A 16438-nucleotide genomic window follows, 5' to 3' on the forward strand; every position below is an offset into this window, starting at 1 on the left:
GGAAATGAAACCATTCCCGATAAAGGCGAGATGAGCGCTTCGGACCATTGGGCTGCTGAATTACAAATCATATAGGCGTCTCTTGCTCATCACAGGACAGTAGAGATTCCGCTTTGGGAACTCAGATAATCCGCATATGGAAAATTACAAGATACTTGTGTAGTTTCGATGTTTGTTTAATGGGAAAAACCTAATATTGTAAAATATTTTCAACTTGGTATGACTTCTGGTCAAACCAGAAACTGATCCCTGCTTCACTTTCTTTTTTAATGGAAAATAGTGATTTTATTTTTAATGAAAATGAGTTTTTAGTCAAGAATAAATATAAGTTTTATAACACAACTTAGTACCGACTTTGAACTAGTTTTGATTTATATTGACGATTTTCTCGACACTTCTTCTCGAGCTTCACTAAACCTTGATTATCCACAAAATTATTTGACATACATTCACGAACTAAATTTTAAACTGGTGCAGAATTAACTAATTTTTATAAACAAATTAAGAATTTAGGAAAAATATTTGAAAAAACAAACAACACACCTTGACAACAAAAAAACAGCCTGTCTTTTTATGGACATCAACAAGGCTTTTGACAGTGTCTGGTACAAAGGACTTTTATACAAACTACACTGTCTGAACACACCAAAATACTTACTCAATACTGTAAAAAAACCTACTAGAAAACAGACAACTAGAAGTACGCATTGACAACACCCTCTCCTTTCCTTTCTCCCCCAAACAGGGTCTCCTACAAGGATCACCACTATCGCCATTGCTATACAACGTATACTGCCACGACATATACAATTACAATCAACAAGACAAAAACTATTATGACAAAAATGCCTACATACTACAATACGCCGATGACACAGCACACATCGTACACGACCAAACTACCGCGAAAGCTGTGAACGGGGCAAGTTCGTGGTATTCTTTGCTGTCTCACCCCAGACACAAAGGGGGCACAGTTGGTTGACAGTGCCAAGGGGGATTGTATCTATTTTACGTAACTTTTTATTTTGTTCGAATGACCACAGCTTATTTGGCGCTGAACCAATGCAGAACAAAACACGCTTGTATTTGTCTCACTAAATTTTTAATATTACTTTACAAGTGACAAATGTCATAACAAATTGTACAATTATAGCAAACTAGAAAAACACAAGCGATCACTGAAAATTAAGAGAATTTTACAATTGGGAGTTTTTCCTTAAATAGGGCAACTGAGATGTGAATTGAGCGCAGTATAAGTATCCTACTAAGACTGTAGGAGTTAAAAAGAGAATTGGAGATATGTTGAAGAAACGTTGCGTTTTGTATGAGAGATTCTATGAAACTGATCCAAAAATCAATCTTTCCTCTTGAATGTGAACCTCATGCCATCCATTTATATTTTTACCACCTCATAGTCATACCAATTAATGTGAATTATTGGTGTTGAAGACTAAAAATTGCTTATCATACGGTGCTGTAAAGGTGTGAGAAAAATGATGGGTGAAAAGAGTTATAAACGTGGGAAGAGTGTGGAATGTGTATGCAGTTGACTAACGTAAACACTGCCTTTAAGGGTGATTAATAAGGGTTTACGTTGGCAACATAAAAAGAAATTTATTAGTGGGTGAAGATGTTGGGTATTTTCCCAACAAGCTGTAGAGAAACTTCAAACACTAACCGACGATACAATGACCTGGTTCTATAGATGGAGACTAACACCCAACTCCACCATATTAAACAATACATAAAATATCTAGGAGTAACAATAGACCAAAAATTAAAATTTATCAAACACGCGGAAAACATACGAACTGAAATAATAAAGAGGATAAAACACTTCAGAGGATTAACATACAAAGACAAAGGGATCAGTACAAAAACAGCAACCAAAATATATAAGTCCATCTGTAGATCACTACTTGACTACAGGCACATAATGAGAGCGAATACCACAAACAAAACAAAAATACATACAGGCAACTGAACAAATTGCTCTTAGACTAATAACGAAAATTAGACATCCTAGAAACCCTCTACACAACCCACCCAACGAAATGCTATACGAAAGAGCACAAATAACCAAAATAACGGAAAGACTACAACAACTACAAACTAATTGGAAGAACAACCCACGTAACTGGACGATACTGAACCCACTTACGATATCAAGACAGACGAGACAATTCCGCTTCCTTTTTCCTTCTAACACCCTCTTAGAATGTTTTGATAGACAATAGAAAGGTCCGTTTTTTTTTCGATTGTATTCAAAGGTTAAAGAGGTAGCTAGGTAATAGCATAATATTGTTACAAAACAAAACTGTACCCATGGACTGAAAGACCATATGGGTCGATGGCCCCTTTCCACTGGAAATAAAGATTTGTTATATATATGTATATACATATACAGGGTGTGTCTAAAAGGTCTGTACAAAATTCTACCACAGATTTCTGAGGTCAAAACATGACGATTTAACCCAATTTACCTTAGTCCAAAATAAGCGATTTTCGAAATACAGGGCGTTAAAGTGAAAACAAAAAAAAGCAAAAAAATTAATTTCTTGGTTGGTAATGCTGCTATCTACACAAAATGTCGTATCGGGCGGTTTTTGAGGATAAGAATTCAGAATCCGTTTACATTTTCGATGCACAATGTAGAGAGCGTTGTCAGCGCTAGTTATATCACAACAATTTGCTTAATAATTAAATAATAAGAAACTGCGTAGTGTTTACTACCATCTAGAATTTGCGATTAGAAAACGTATTACCCCTAATTGCGATTTAATATTAAGTTCATAATGTTCTGGAAGCCTTATGCATGGTCAGCATATATTTTAATATAAATAGGGAAAAACGTAGATTTAGGAATCATAATTTTTGTAACCGTATTGTTAGTTACATTTTGTGTTGTTTCCTGTAAAATAAATTTTTAAAAAAATAGTTGGCTGAACCTCAAACTTAACTGGCGCAGTCGGTACTCAATTTTGAAAAAGTGTAAAAAAAAAAAAAAAAAAAAAAAATCGAATTGCACGATTAAGAAAACACTACCAAAAGTTCACTACAACCAAAACAGGAAGCAGCGAAAAGCACCCGCAACGAGAATCTGAAAAAGAAATCGAGCCTGAGACCAACGACTATCCTCTGCTAAGGATGAGGCGTGGGTAAGTGCCACAAATTTTCCTTTTGTCCATTGAACCCTCTGTATAAGGATTTGATAGGGATAATTAGGTATTGCAAACATATATATGTCAAACAGTGAAACTGATAAATCAATTGATGAATTATCATCTCAGTTAAATAACGTCTCAATAAAAGGTAATATAAGTACAAGAAAAAATTTAAAAATGACTTCTAGTGACGGTTCTTCTAGTATAGTACAAAAAAGAATAAATTGGGATTTGTTCCAATCTCGGTTAAATTCACTTAAACCTTATGATGGTGATAGCAATACATTAAATAGATTTGTTGACAGATGTGAGAGTATAATTTCCAGTTACCATATGTTTAAGGATGATGAATTAAATACACACATATTCGAATCAATCCAGGATAAGTTAGTAGGGAAAGCTGAAAGGCTAGTAGGAAATCGTACGGAAATAAAGGATTGGATAACATTGAAAAATTGCTTAATTCAGTGTTTTTCTGATAGAAGAGACCTAGATAATTTAGTGCAAGAATTAACTAGGACTAGGCCTGAAAAAGGTGAACATCTTTTAAATTTTGGGAATAGAGTACAATTAATTTTAAGCAATGTTATCCAACGTATCGGGAACGATAATACCATTAACATAACACAAAAACAGTGGGATATCAGACATCATGAAAAAACAGCATTGGATACTTTTATTGCAGGATGTACAGGAATTTTGAAAAATAATATGCATCTAAAAAGACCTGATAGTTTAGAGGATGCAATGGCTTATGCCAATGAATTCAATAATTTCCAATCATTGTACGGTCGTTTAGAAGATAGACCGGCGAGACAAAATTTTTATCAAGAAATGACCACCCGAAATTATAATTCGCAACGATCAAATCCATTTTTTCAAAATCAAAATCAAAGTAATTCGTTTCCCCGTCCAAGAACAGATTTACCACCAAGACGATACCCTACGAATAGACAAGTTTTTGGAAATCAAAAACCTTTAAACGTATTTAGACCTGGTCAGATAAGGTCAGACCAGTTACCAAAACCAACCCCAATGTCGACTACATCAAAAAACCCCACGATTCGAACTAATTATTCAAATTTTAGGAATAATTCAGGAAATTTTGGAAATCCTAATTATTTCCAAAGAAATAATGCTAATAATGTGATCAGTGAGGAATTATTTGCTCAAGACTATTTAGATCAAGGAAACCAGTTAGATAGTTACAATCAAGAAACTAATTACAACCCTGAAATCACGGTAGAACCACAAAATACTGTACTAGAAATTGATAATGTAGAGGAAAAAATGAAAGGAAATTTTCAAAATGTTTTCAAACAGCAAATGCACCGATGACAGAAGTTAATATTTCACTGAAAGGTGCCCTACCTTATATAGAAATTAAGTCGTTTAAAATAAAACTTTTAATAGATACGGGTAGTAGTCGCTCAGTAATTAAACCAACATTTGTCAAAGAATATTTTCCGAACAACATTTGGGAATCAGAAAATATTGTTAAAACGGCTTTGGGTAGTCAGAATACAAAATATTGCGCAAACATTCCAATTCTAAAAGACTTCAATATTAATGATGGTATCGAATTTATATTATTTGATTTTCACAATTATTTTGACGGAATCTTGGGATTGACAGATTTATTGAATCTAAATTTGAATATAGATTTAGTGAATAGAATTCTAGTAAATACCAAAGTTAAAATTCCTTTCAAAATTAGGCATCAATTAGATGAATTCTATCATTTTTCTTTAAAACCACGTGAAAAGACTGTCAAGAGAATTCCGGTAACGATATTTAAGGGCGATATCTTAATAGATCCTGTTGACCTGGACGGAATGATGATTTCACAAGGCGTAAGTACTTCCAAAAATGGATACGCCCTCGTGGAAATTCAGAACTATTCGGAGGAAACCATTGACGTTACAATGGAAGAACGCTTTCCAGTAAAACCGTTTGAAGAAGAAACTTACAACATATGTGACTTGAGAAAATTGGGAAGTAATGTGTTATTTTTAAACAATATAAATTGTGAAGATATAAATGATATACAAAAATTAATCAGAACAGATCACATGAATAAGGAGGAAAGAAATGAAATTATAAAATTATGTAAACAGTACTCTGACATATTTCTCAAACCCGGTGATAAACTAACATTTACGTCAAAAACTAAACATGAGATAAAAACAATAGATGAAATTCCTGTACACACTAGGTCATATAGATACCCATTTATTCATAAGGAGGAGGTTCAACGTCAAATTAAAGAAATGCTGGAAAATGAAATCATTCGACCATCCTCAAGTCCTTGGAGTTCACCAATATGGATTGTGCCAAAGAAGATAGATGCAACAAAGAAACAAAAGTGGCGGATCGTAGTAGATTATCGAAAAATCAATGAGAAAACTATAGATTCACGATGGCCCATTCCAAATATTAGTGATATATTAGATAAGTTAGGACGTGCACAATACTTTTCGACTCTGGATCTTGCTAGTGGGTTCCATCAGATAGAAATGGCCCAAAATTCAATTGAAAAAACAACCTTTACAGTAGAAAATGGTCACTATGAGTATCTCAGAATGCCTTTCGGATTAAAAAATGTCCCTAGCACGTTTCAAAGAGTTATGGATGAAGTTTTAAAAGATGTACAAAATAAAATATGTATGGTTTACATGGACGATATTATTATATTTAGCACTGGCCTCCAGGAACATATTCAAAATTTAAAACTGGTATTTTCCAAATTACGCCAAGCAGGCTTTAAGATACAATTAGATAAAAGTGAATTCCTTCGTAAAGAAGTAGAATTTCTGGGACACGTAGTAACACCATCGGGAATAAAACCAAACCCGAAGAAAATTGAAGCAGTTCAAAATTTTCCCTTACCAACAACCGTTAAAGAAATAAAATCTTTTCTAGGATTAGTTGGTTATTATCGTAAATTTATTAAAGATTTAGCTAAAATAACCAAACCAATGACAAAATGTTTAAAGAAAAACGAAAAAATTGTTCACACTAAAGAATTTCTTGATAGTTTTCAAACTTGTAAAAATATTTTAACTTCTGAACCAGTATTAGCGTATCCGGATTTTTCTAAACCATTCGAACTCAATACAGATGCATCAAACTTTGCTATAGGTGCTATTTTATCTCAAAATGGACATCCGATCGGTTATGCATCTAGAACATTGAACCCAGCCGAAACAAATTATTCCACAATAGAGAAAGAATTACTCGCAGTTGTATGGGGATGTAAATATTATCGTCCATACCTATTTGGAACAAAATTCACAATCTTTACAGATCATAAACCACTTGAATGGGTTTATTCCTTAAAAGAACCAAATAGCCGTTTAGTGAGATGGAGACTCAAACTGGAAGAATTTGATTATACAATTAAATACAAAAAAGGAAACTCTAATACAGCAGCGGATGCACTGTCAAGAAATCCAAAAGAAGATTTAAATGCTTTAGAAACTGCTTCAATAGTTAACAATCCAGGCGATTGTGATGAAGAAATTTTAGAATTCTGCAAAAACATAGAAAGGTACCCACAATTAGATGAACAAACGGTTAAAGAAATATTAGAAAATATAGAACCACCAAAAATTAATGTTATATCTGATATACAAATCAAACCACCCGATAATAAGTGCGGAAATAAAGAAATATCGAAATTAAAGGAAATTCCAAAAGAAACCAATGAGAATACTGACGATGATTTAGAAACAGTGCATACCTCATTAGAGAATCCCATTTTTAATCTACCAATCACAGAGAGAGTATTTAATGGATATAAAAATCAAATTCTTGTAATAATGGGAGATATTCCAGCGGTAAGGTGTCAAAAGGAACAGATTTTTGACAATACAAGGTTTAATGTCATATTGCCAAGAAATAATTTAGTTCCTGGGATTATTCAGTTTGTGAAAGAATATGTCAGTCCTAAACGTTCTTATGCATTTTTGTTTCGAGAACCACAATTGGGAGAAATTTTTACTGTTACGATGCAAAATATTTTCGTAAACACTTCATTTAAATTTGTCCAATGTACAAAAATGCGCGAGGATGTTTTAACAAAGGAAGATCAAGTACAAAAATTAGATCTGCATCATAACACGAAAACTTGTCATAGGGGGATAACAGAGATGAAAACTGCGTTACAAAAAAAATATTATTGGCCAAAAATGGATTCGGATATTGAAGAATATGTTAATAACTGTGAGATATGTCAAAGAAATAAATATGACCGGAATCCACCAATCATTAAGTTTAACTTAACGCCAACAACTTCCAAACCTTTTGAGCATATTCATATAGACACATTTAGGATAGAAAATAAATCATTTTTAACAATCATAGATACATTTTCCAGATACGGCCAAGCCTATTTGTTAGATAGTATAACGGGTATATCTATTTCTGAAAATTTGTTCAACTTTATTACACATCATGGACTTCCCCTAAAAATCACTTGTGATCGAGGATCAGAGTTTAAAAATGCTGACTTAGAAGATTTTTGTAAACTATATAAAATAGACTTGCATTTTACCACGTCCAAGAATAGTAATTCCAATTCTCCTGTCGAAAGGTTTCATTCAACAATAATTGAACATTATCGTTGCCTTAAAGAAACTAATAAACATTTGAATCCCGAACAACTTATGAAGAGAGCAGTATTGGGATATAACAATTCAATCCACAGTGTTACTAAATTTACACCTTTTGAAATAATTAAAGGGCATATAAATAATTCGGATTCATTAGACATGAATGATCACGTAATTATATCACATTACGTTCAGGAACATAAAAAAATTTGTCAAGAACTATATAGAGAAATCGCCCAGCAGAATCACAAGATAAAAGAACAAACAATTTTAAAAAGAAATGAGAAACGAGAAGAGCCAGAACTCTACCCCTTAGATAAACCAATATACGTGAAAACGAAGAATCGTAATAAAGCCCTGCCAAAATTTAAAATTTATGATTTAAAAGATCAATCAGAAATTAAAGTAAAAACTGCAAATGCGGAATATCATAAGAATACACTTAAAAGACCTCAAAATACAACAGTCAAAATTTTTCAGGACGACTCCAAAATTTGTGCTAATAATACTGACAATCAGCCTTCAACCAGCAAGGAATGAAGAAGCAAAATTTATTTCAGTTCCAAATCCTTTGTTACCAATTAAATTAGGATCAGCAAGAATAATCTATACGAAACATACATTTCTGTATTATGTAGAAATGGAGTCCTTACTTTCGCAATTAATTAATATTAAGAAATCATATGATTCAATTAGGAACTGTATAACTAAAGATAATATATCGAATCCGATATCTTATCATGGATTGATTGGAAATTTGCTTCCTAGAACAGAGTTTTTTATAAACACAATTGAAAAGAAAATATTCAACCTTTATCCAAATTCAAATCTTCAAAGAAAACGAGGTTTAATAAACGTAATTGGTCACTTTAATAAATGGATATTCGGAAATTTGGACTCTGACGATGGAAAACAATATGATAAGGCGATTAGAAATTTGGAAAAGAATCAAATAAGGTTCGAAAAAACTGTAAACGGACAAATAACAATATCTCAGAAAATTGTAAATTTTCTTAATAAAACGATGCAAATAATTTCAGATAATCAAGGAAAACTTAAAAGAGGTATAGAATTAGTTCAAAGTACTATAGATCGAATAATTAGGAATCAAGACCAGTACCTTAGTATTCAAAATATTTTAACGCAAATTAATTTAGATTGTCAAAGTTTAATCTCATTCTTGGACAATTTAGAAGATGCTGTTGTTTTTGCAAAACTCAATTCGATACATAATACTGTAATATCCATTTCTCAAATTAATGAACTATTAATAGAATTAAGTAACATTTATGGAGATGATAAAATACCTAAATTAAATAACTCAGTAGAGTATTATCAATTATTGGGAACGCAAGTATCTTTTGTCAAAGGAAGAATAATTTTTGCAATACATATCCCAATCCTGAAAACAGAAGTTTATAACTTTCATCGCCTATATTCCGTTATCCAAAGAAAATCCATGCTTCTCTTAAAATTCCCTTTCGTGGCACAAAGCAATGATAACCTGCAGTTTAAAGAACACATCTGCCCAGACATTGGAAGAATATTTTTCTGCAAGGAAAGTGAAAACTCTGCCGACGAGTGTGTCGTCAACTTATTGACAAACCGTCCCTTAAAAGGATGCCAAAAGACCCATGTATCGTTGCAACAAACATTAATAGAACAAGTTGCAAACAATAAATTATTAATAATTCCTTCAATGCCGATACAAGTACTGTCAAAGTGTCCATCGGATCATTATACGGAAATCGGAGCACCTACCCTAGTTGAATTTTCAACTGATTGTGAACTCGTTATAGAAGGAAAAACATTTATTAACAAAATGCAAATAAGTCAAGGAATTGCATTTATTCTACCAGAAGTTCAAATGGATTATGTGCCAAATGATCAATCATCTATAGTAATCAACCTCACAAGAATGGATTTTATAGAAAGCCACCATATAAAGGACATTATCGATCATCTACCACCCATAGAAGAAAGCCATCTAGATGAGATATCAATGTGGTCAAGTGCAACTCTTTGGACATTTATAATAATCTCAATAATAATTAGTATTCTTATAGTTCGGTATAAAAAGTTTTGTAATAAGAGAAAAACATTGGAAAAAACATATAATGAAGTAGAAAACACTAACAGTCAAACCCATTCCATTAAGTTTGCCTCTTAAGGATGGAGGAGTTATATCACAACAATTTGCTTAATAATTAAATAATAAGAAACTGCGTAGTGTTTACTACCATCTAGAATTTGCGATTAGAAAACGTATTACCCCTAATTGCGATTTAATATTAAGTTCATAATGTTCTGGAAGCCTTATGCATGGTCAGCATATATTTTAATATAAATAGGGAAAAACGTAGATTTAGGAATCATAATTTTTGTAACCGTATTGTTAGTTACATTTTGTGTTGTTTCCTGTAAAATAAATTTTTAAAAAAATAGTTGGCTGAACCTCAAACTTAACTCGCTCGATGAACCCTCTTTAAAAGGGCATAACTTTTTTATCATCCGGTATAAAATTTATTTATGACTAATCTTGTGTTTTCCTACATTTTTTAAGGAACAAAGGTCTCTTGTTAAAAATCTCTACGAGCCTTCCTTCTTCAGATATTTGAAGCTTAAAGTTCGCTGCATGTCTTGAACAATAATTTTAATGTACTACATATCTATTCTTACAGTTGGATCGAAAAAAATCAAAACTTAAAAACAGGTTACAAATTACTTGAAAACATAGATACCAAACATAAACACGAAAAAATTATACTTTTAGTAGATGTTCGAAATGACCACCATTGACTTGAATACAAAGATTAATCCGACGCAAGAAATTAAAATGTACTCTATCCATCAATTCTTCGTCGTTCTTTAAAATATTTACTGCATTTTGAATTCATCCCCATAGTTCCTCTTCACTATTTATGGCCGTGAAGTATACCATGGACTTTAGAGTCCCCTGTAAAAAATAATCCATCGGAGTTAAATCCGGTGAGCGCGGTGGCCATGGTACCGGAGCATCATTTCCTCTACCTATCCATCTTCGTGGGTACTATTGATTTAAATAGTTGCGCACATTTATAGTAAAATGAAGCGGAGCACCGTCGTGCATAAACCACATATCTTGCCGAAGTTGTAAAGGAAGATCTTCCAATAATTCTGGCATTGTATTTTGAATATGTTCCAAATAACTTTCACCACTTAATCGGGGCGGCAAAATGACAGGACCAATAATAAAATTGTCAATTATTCCTGCCCACACATTAATCTTAAATTCATGTTGATAATGTACCACCAACTGTAAAAATAGATATGTAGTACATTAAAATTATTGTTCAAAACATGCAGCGAACTTTAAGTTTCAAATATCTCAAGAAGGAAGCCTCGTAAAGATTTTTAACAAGAGACCTTTTTTCCTTAAAAAATGTAGGAAAACACAAGTTTAGTCATAAATAAATTTTATACCGGGTGATGAAAAAGTTATGCCCTTTTAAAGAGGGTTCATCGAGCGTTGACAACGTCCTCTACATTGTGCATCGAAAATGTAAACGGATTCTGATTTCATATCCCCAAAAACCGCCCGATACGACATTTTGTGTAGGTAGCAGCATTGCCAACCAAGAAATTAATATTTTTGCTTTTTTTGTTTTCACTTTGACGCCCTGTATTTCGAAAACCGCCCACTTTTGGACTAAGGTAAATTGGGTTAAATCGTCATGTTTTGACCTCAGAAATCTGTGGTAGAATTTTGTACAGACCTTTTAGAGTCACCCTGTATATATACAGGGTGGGCCACGAGTAACGCCTCGAAATTTCATGAAAAAGCCAAGAGATTTTTTTACTGTTTCTTTTTTGAGGTGGTTACAGACTAATTAGAGCTACATTTTAAAATTATTTTAAAAGTATACAGAGTGTCCCAAACACATGTAATTGATCAAAGTTGCATTTTTTTAAATGGGATCCCCTGGATATCATATAATTTTTGAACTCAACCATTAAAATAAAATTAAGTTTTGTTAAGGTTTATGGTATCTAACTCTAGCAGTTTTTGAAATAATTCAGTTTTTGTCAAGATGCAAGATAATTTTCAACAACCAATCTCTCATCCCATATTTAAGTTTTTAAAACAAAAGTTTGATAGGAAGCCATCAAGGGACCAAATTTTGTACTGTAAGTTTCAAAAAGTCGGCGAATTGTACAGGATGTTCTAAAAATAGCGCCGAATTCGTTCAACTTTTAACTGTTAATAACTTTTTTAATTTAAATGGGACACTCAGTATGTTGTGTTACTGTTAGATGCCCAATTTACTTATCTATCGAATATCATTAGGATTCCCTACACCTAGCTCTACTCATTTTCGCAAAAACATACATTTTTATAAAGATATCTAAATCCCCAATTTTAATATTATGCCATATGAAATTGCTAAGATATCCGTGCAATTTTGACATTAAGTTACATTGCCATCTTGTTTAGGTCTGTCATATTTAGTTAAAAGTGATTTGTTTATTTGAAGTGTTAAAAAATTTTAATTGGAAAGATGTTTTCCTATTCGATACCAGAACGAACAGACATGATTAGGTGATAGGAGAATGACAGCAAAATTGCCTTTTGGCATCAAGAGTTTAGGCCCAAAAGTATCCGGCTCGGACATCCAAATAGACGGGTATTTGAAAGGTTGTTGGTGGATTTTCGCGCGTCGGGTAGTGTTAATTACGTGAAACAAAACAAAAAAGGAACTTGTAACCGATATTGAAGAAAATCAATTTTTGGTATTAGGATCAATTGAAGAGAATCCTAATACAAGTACTAGAAAAATCGCCAAAGAAACCGGTATAAGTCGTACAAGTGTAAGGTGGATCTTAAGTAATTTCAATTTCCAACCGTTTCATATCCAACTTCATCAACATTTATATGGAGCGGATATCCAGCGTAGACTTCATTTTTGCTATTGGGTACTGGAACTCTTCAACGAAGACTTTCATTTTTTTTATTTTGTTTTATCCACCGACGAAGCAACTTTTTATAATAACGGTTTGATAAATTGTCATAATTTTCATTATTATCACACGGAAAACAGACGTTTATTCAGAACAATTGATCGTCAAAATAGATGGAGTTTGAATGTCTTTGGAGGAATTTTTATCAATTATGTAATTGGTCCGTATTTTTTCGATGGACACTTATTAAATGACAGAAAATTTCTAGCATTTCTAAAAAGGGACTTCTGGGTTCTTTTAGAGAATATTCCATTAAATCTAAGAGCCCGAATGTGGTTTCAACTCGATGGTACTCCAGCTCATTTTCAGCACCCGGTCAGAAGATATCTGGACAAAAAATTTCCAAGTAAATGGATCGGCAGGAGTGGTTCATGCAATAGGCCAGCTAAATCACCTGACCTTACCCCCATGGATTATTTTTTATAGGGGTATGTAAAAAATGAAGTTTATAAGATTCCTCCTACCACCACTGATGATATGAAAATGAAAATTAGAAATGTTTTTACCTCTATTACGCCACAAATACTAGAAAATGTAAGAAAAACTTTTGAAGAAAGAATCAAAATATGCATAGAAGAAAATGGTCATCATGTAGAACACCTGATATAATATTTTTAAATAATACTTAGGTTTCTGCTTTTTGTTAATATTCTTAACATTGTAATATACAAATATACGCAAGTAAATAATTAGATTGCACGGATATCTTAGCAATTTCATATGGCATAATATTAAAATTGGGGATTTAGATATCTTTATAAAAATGTATGTTTTTGCGAAAATGAGTAGAGCTAGGTGTAGGGAATCCTAATGATATTCGATAGATAAGTAAATTGGGCATCTAACAGTAACACAACATACCGAGTGTTCCATTTAAATTAAAAAAGTTATTAACAGTTAAAAGTTGAACGAATTCGGCGCTATTTTTAGAACATCCTGTACAATTCGCCGACTTTTTGAAACTTACAGTACAAAATTTGGTCCCTTGATGGCTTCCTATCAAACTTTTGTTTTAAAAACTTAAATATGGGATGAGAGATTGGTTGTTGAAAATTATCTTGCATCTTGACAAAAATTGAATTATTTCAAAAACTGCTAGAGTTAAATACCATAAACCTTAACACAACTTAATTTTATTTTAATGGTTGAGTTCAAAAATTATATGATATCCAGAGGATCCCATTTAAAAAAATTCAACTTTGATCAATTACATGTGTTTGGGACACTCTGTATACTTTTAAAATAATTTTAAAATGTAGCTCTAATTAGTCTGTAACCACCTCAAAAAAGAAACAGTAAAAAAATCTCTTGGCTTTTTCATGAAATTTCGAGGCGTTACTCGTGGCCCACCCTGTATATATATATAAAAGGAAAAAGGAAGGAAAAAAAAAAAAAGAAAAGGAAAAAAGGGGAAAGAAAAAGGGAAGAAAAAAAAAGGGAAAAAGGGAGGGAAGGAGGAAGGTATTTGAAAAAGGGTGAAAAAAAATATTGAAATTTTGAATTTTTAAATTCAAAAAAGTTATTTTTGCAATACGAAATTGGTAGAAAAAAATAAACAAAAACGATATACATCATAACTATCAAAAATTAATACTTTTAAACAAAAAAAAAACCTATAAACAACTGCGCAATAGTAGTTATATCAGCGTTGCTTATTCCTGATTGAAAACTATTTCATTCTCCGCCCAAGTGTTTTACTCACGAAATTTGCATTTTAGGCAATATCGGATACATTTGAAAGTGGAATTCCAGACACCTTGTCACCATTGAAAAGCTTATTGAAAATGGTCGCCGACGATATGTTGCAAACATGACCGAGCTATTAAAAAAATGACTTGGGGCGGCTGGGGTGAATTTAGTACTGGGTAGTGAGTTCATCATAGACTCAATTATCTTCCCCCATCATATCATTGTAGACGTGTTTTTAGATTTTTCCATTGCCGCTATAATATTCAAGAAATCGGCATTTATACTTTTAAAGAACTCATCTTGTATGTTTAGATTTAGTAAAGACTATAACTCGACGCCTTTTTTTAAATTTAACTAGCTTGGGAAAATCTCTAGTTGCGTTTTTTGTACTTATGTTAGTTTAAACCTCAATAGTCAATCAGATTTCTTTAAGGCAGTCAGCAACGTCTTAGGCTCCGACACGTTTACATACGCGTTTAGTTTCGAATATAGATGTGCTCACGTTTAAGTAATTTCTCGAAATTATTGTGTAACGAAATCAAATAAAATTTAATTAAAATAGTTAAGGTTGTTGATCGATTTTGCACGAAACAGTGTTTTTGAGACTGCAAACTCAGGGTGGTCTGAACGTAATATCCAGGCCAACATCATCTATTCTGCCACTTTGTGGCAGACTCATATTTCGATCACAGGAAGGATCAGACAAAATGGTGTTCGGACCTCACCACACAAATTTAGTGCCCCAACTTTAATTTGCATTTGGTCTTTCCACTCGGACCTCAAATTATTTTCTCCCATGGAGAATAATAAAAAACAATATTTACATAAAAGATTTCGAATCAGTAGGTGCTCTTAGCGAAGCGGTTGAAAAAGCTTTCGATATTATCGATGGGCGTTCAATTAGAAAAGTTCAACTTTGAAGCGATGCAATACATGTAATAATAACAATGGAGGTCTTTTGGAACATCCGTATTTTTAATAATTAATTAGGCAATTAATTTTTCACAAATAGGTATTAGATTTTTCAATCATTTTAAAAATTGTTATGAAAGCAATTCAAAAATTAAAAATATATATATATATGAGTTAAATGATGCGAGCTGTCAGTGTCAAACCAATAATAAAGCAATATGGCGATTTCATGGCCCGGTATCTTAAAATTCCAAAATTGGATTGAAAAAAGGCTTTAAGTCCGCCATTTTGATAAATAACTGTCTACCTATTGGTATCATTTTAAAGCTTGAAAATACGTTTTTAAGTAAATCATAACTTAGTATGCTCTTTATTTGAAAAAAGATAAGTTCATGTCTTATCTTAAAAATGACAGTTGTCAGAACCAATTTGGTTAACCTATCATTTTCAGTGTTCAGCGAAATTTCCCTAGAACGAATGATTACACGGCTAGATCGATTATAGGTAATTGACAAATTTTGATTTTTGCTATAGAACTTGTCAGCATTCGTTTTTTAAAGTATAGTGGCTTCAAATTAATATCCTAAAGTTGCATTGGTGACCTTGGTGCGAAAAGAGCATGGTCACTATTTTGCCAAAAATGAGATATGAGTTCCACAGTCTGATATAAAGGATAAGCCATCGGTTGGTGGAAAAAAATGCACGCTCAATAAGTAACAAATCATAAGCATATTTGACTCATCTCTTTCAAAAGTTTATCATGACGTCAAATAAGTCATGACAACTTATCTCGTTCTTGAACAAATTGAAGTACTATTCCTCGCACCAATTGAAGTATTTTGTTATTTTGCTTTTATTTAGTGAGGTTTCTTGTTTGATTAATTTATCGATGCATAGGCCTTGGTTTAGAAGTTTAATCGAAGAACTCTTTAAACCTTCGCAGTTAACGTCAGCTGCTTTACGATTTGAACTCATTACTGTTTCCCAGGATAATGATTTATGATTTTTCCACTCTTGTAAAGGGTTTTTCACTCTTAGCGCCGAAACGTGATAAAGAAAAAT

General features: G+C 32.5%; 1 protein-coding gene across 4 annotated transcripts in view; it reads right to left on the reverse strand.

Moving 5' to 3' along the window:
• Window positions 1–16438, reverse strand: part of LOC136340127 (putative gustatory receptor 28b) — a 287924-nt gene that overhangs the window by 86286 nt on the left and 185200 nt on the right. The gene's annotated exons all lie outside the window — the stretch shown is intronic.

The sequence above is a fragment of the Euwallacea fornicatus genome, chromosome 7 (genome assembly GCF_040115645.1).
Source record: "Euwallacea fornicatus isolate EFF26 chromosome 7, ASM4011564v1, whole genome shotgun sequence".
Taxonomy (NCBI): Eukaryota; Metazoa; Arthropoda; class Insecta; order Coleoptera; family Curculionidae; genus Euwallacea; species Euwallacea fornicatus.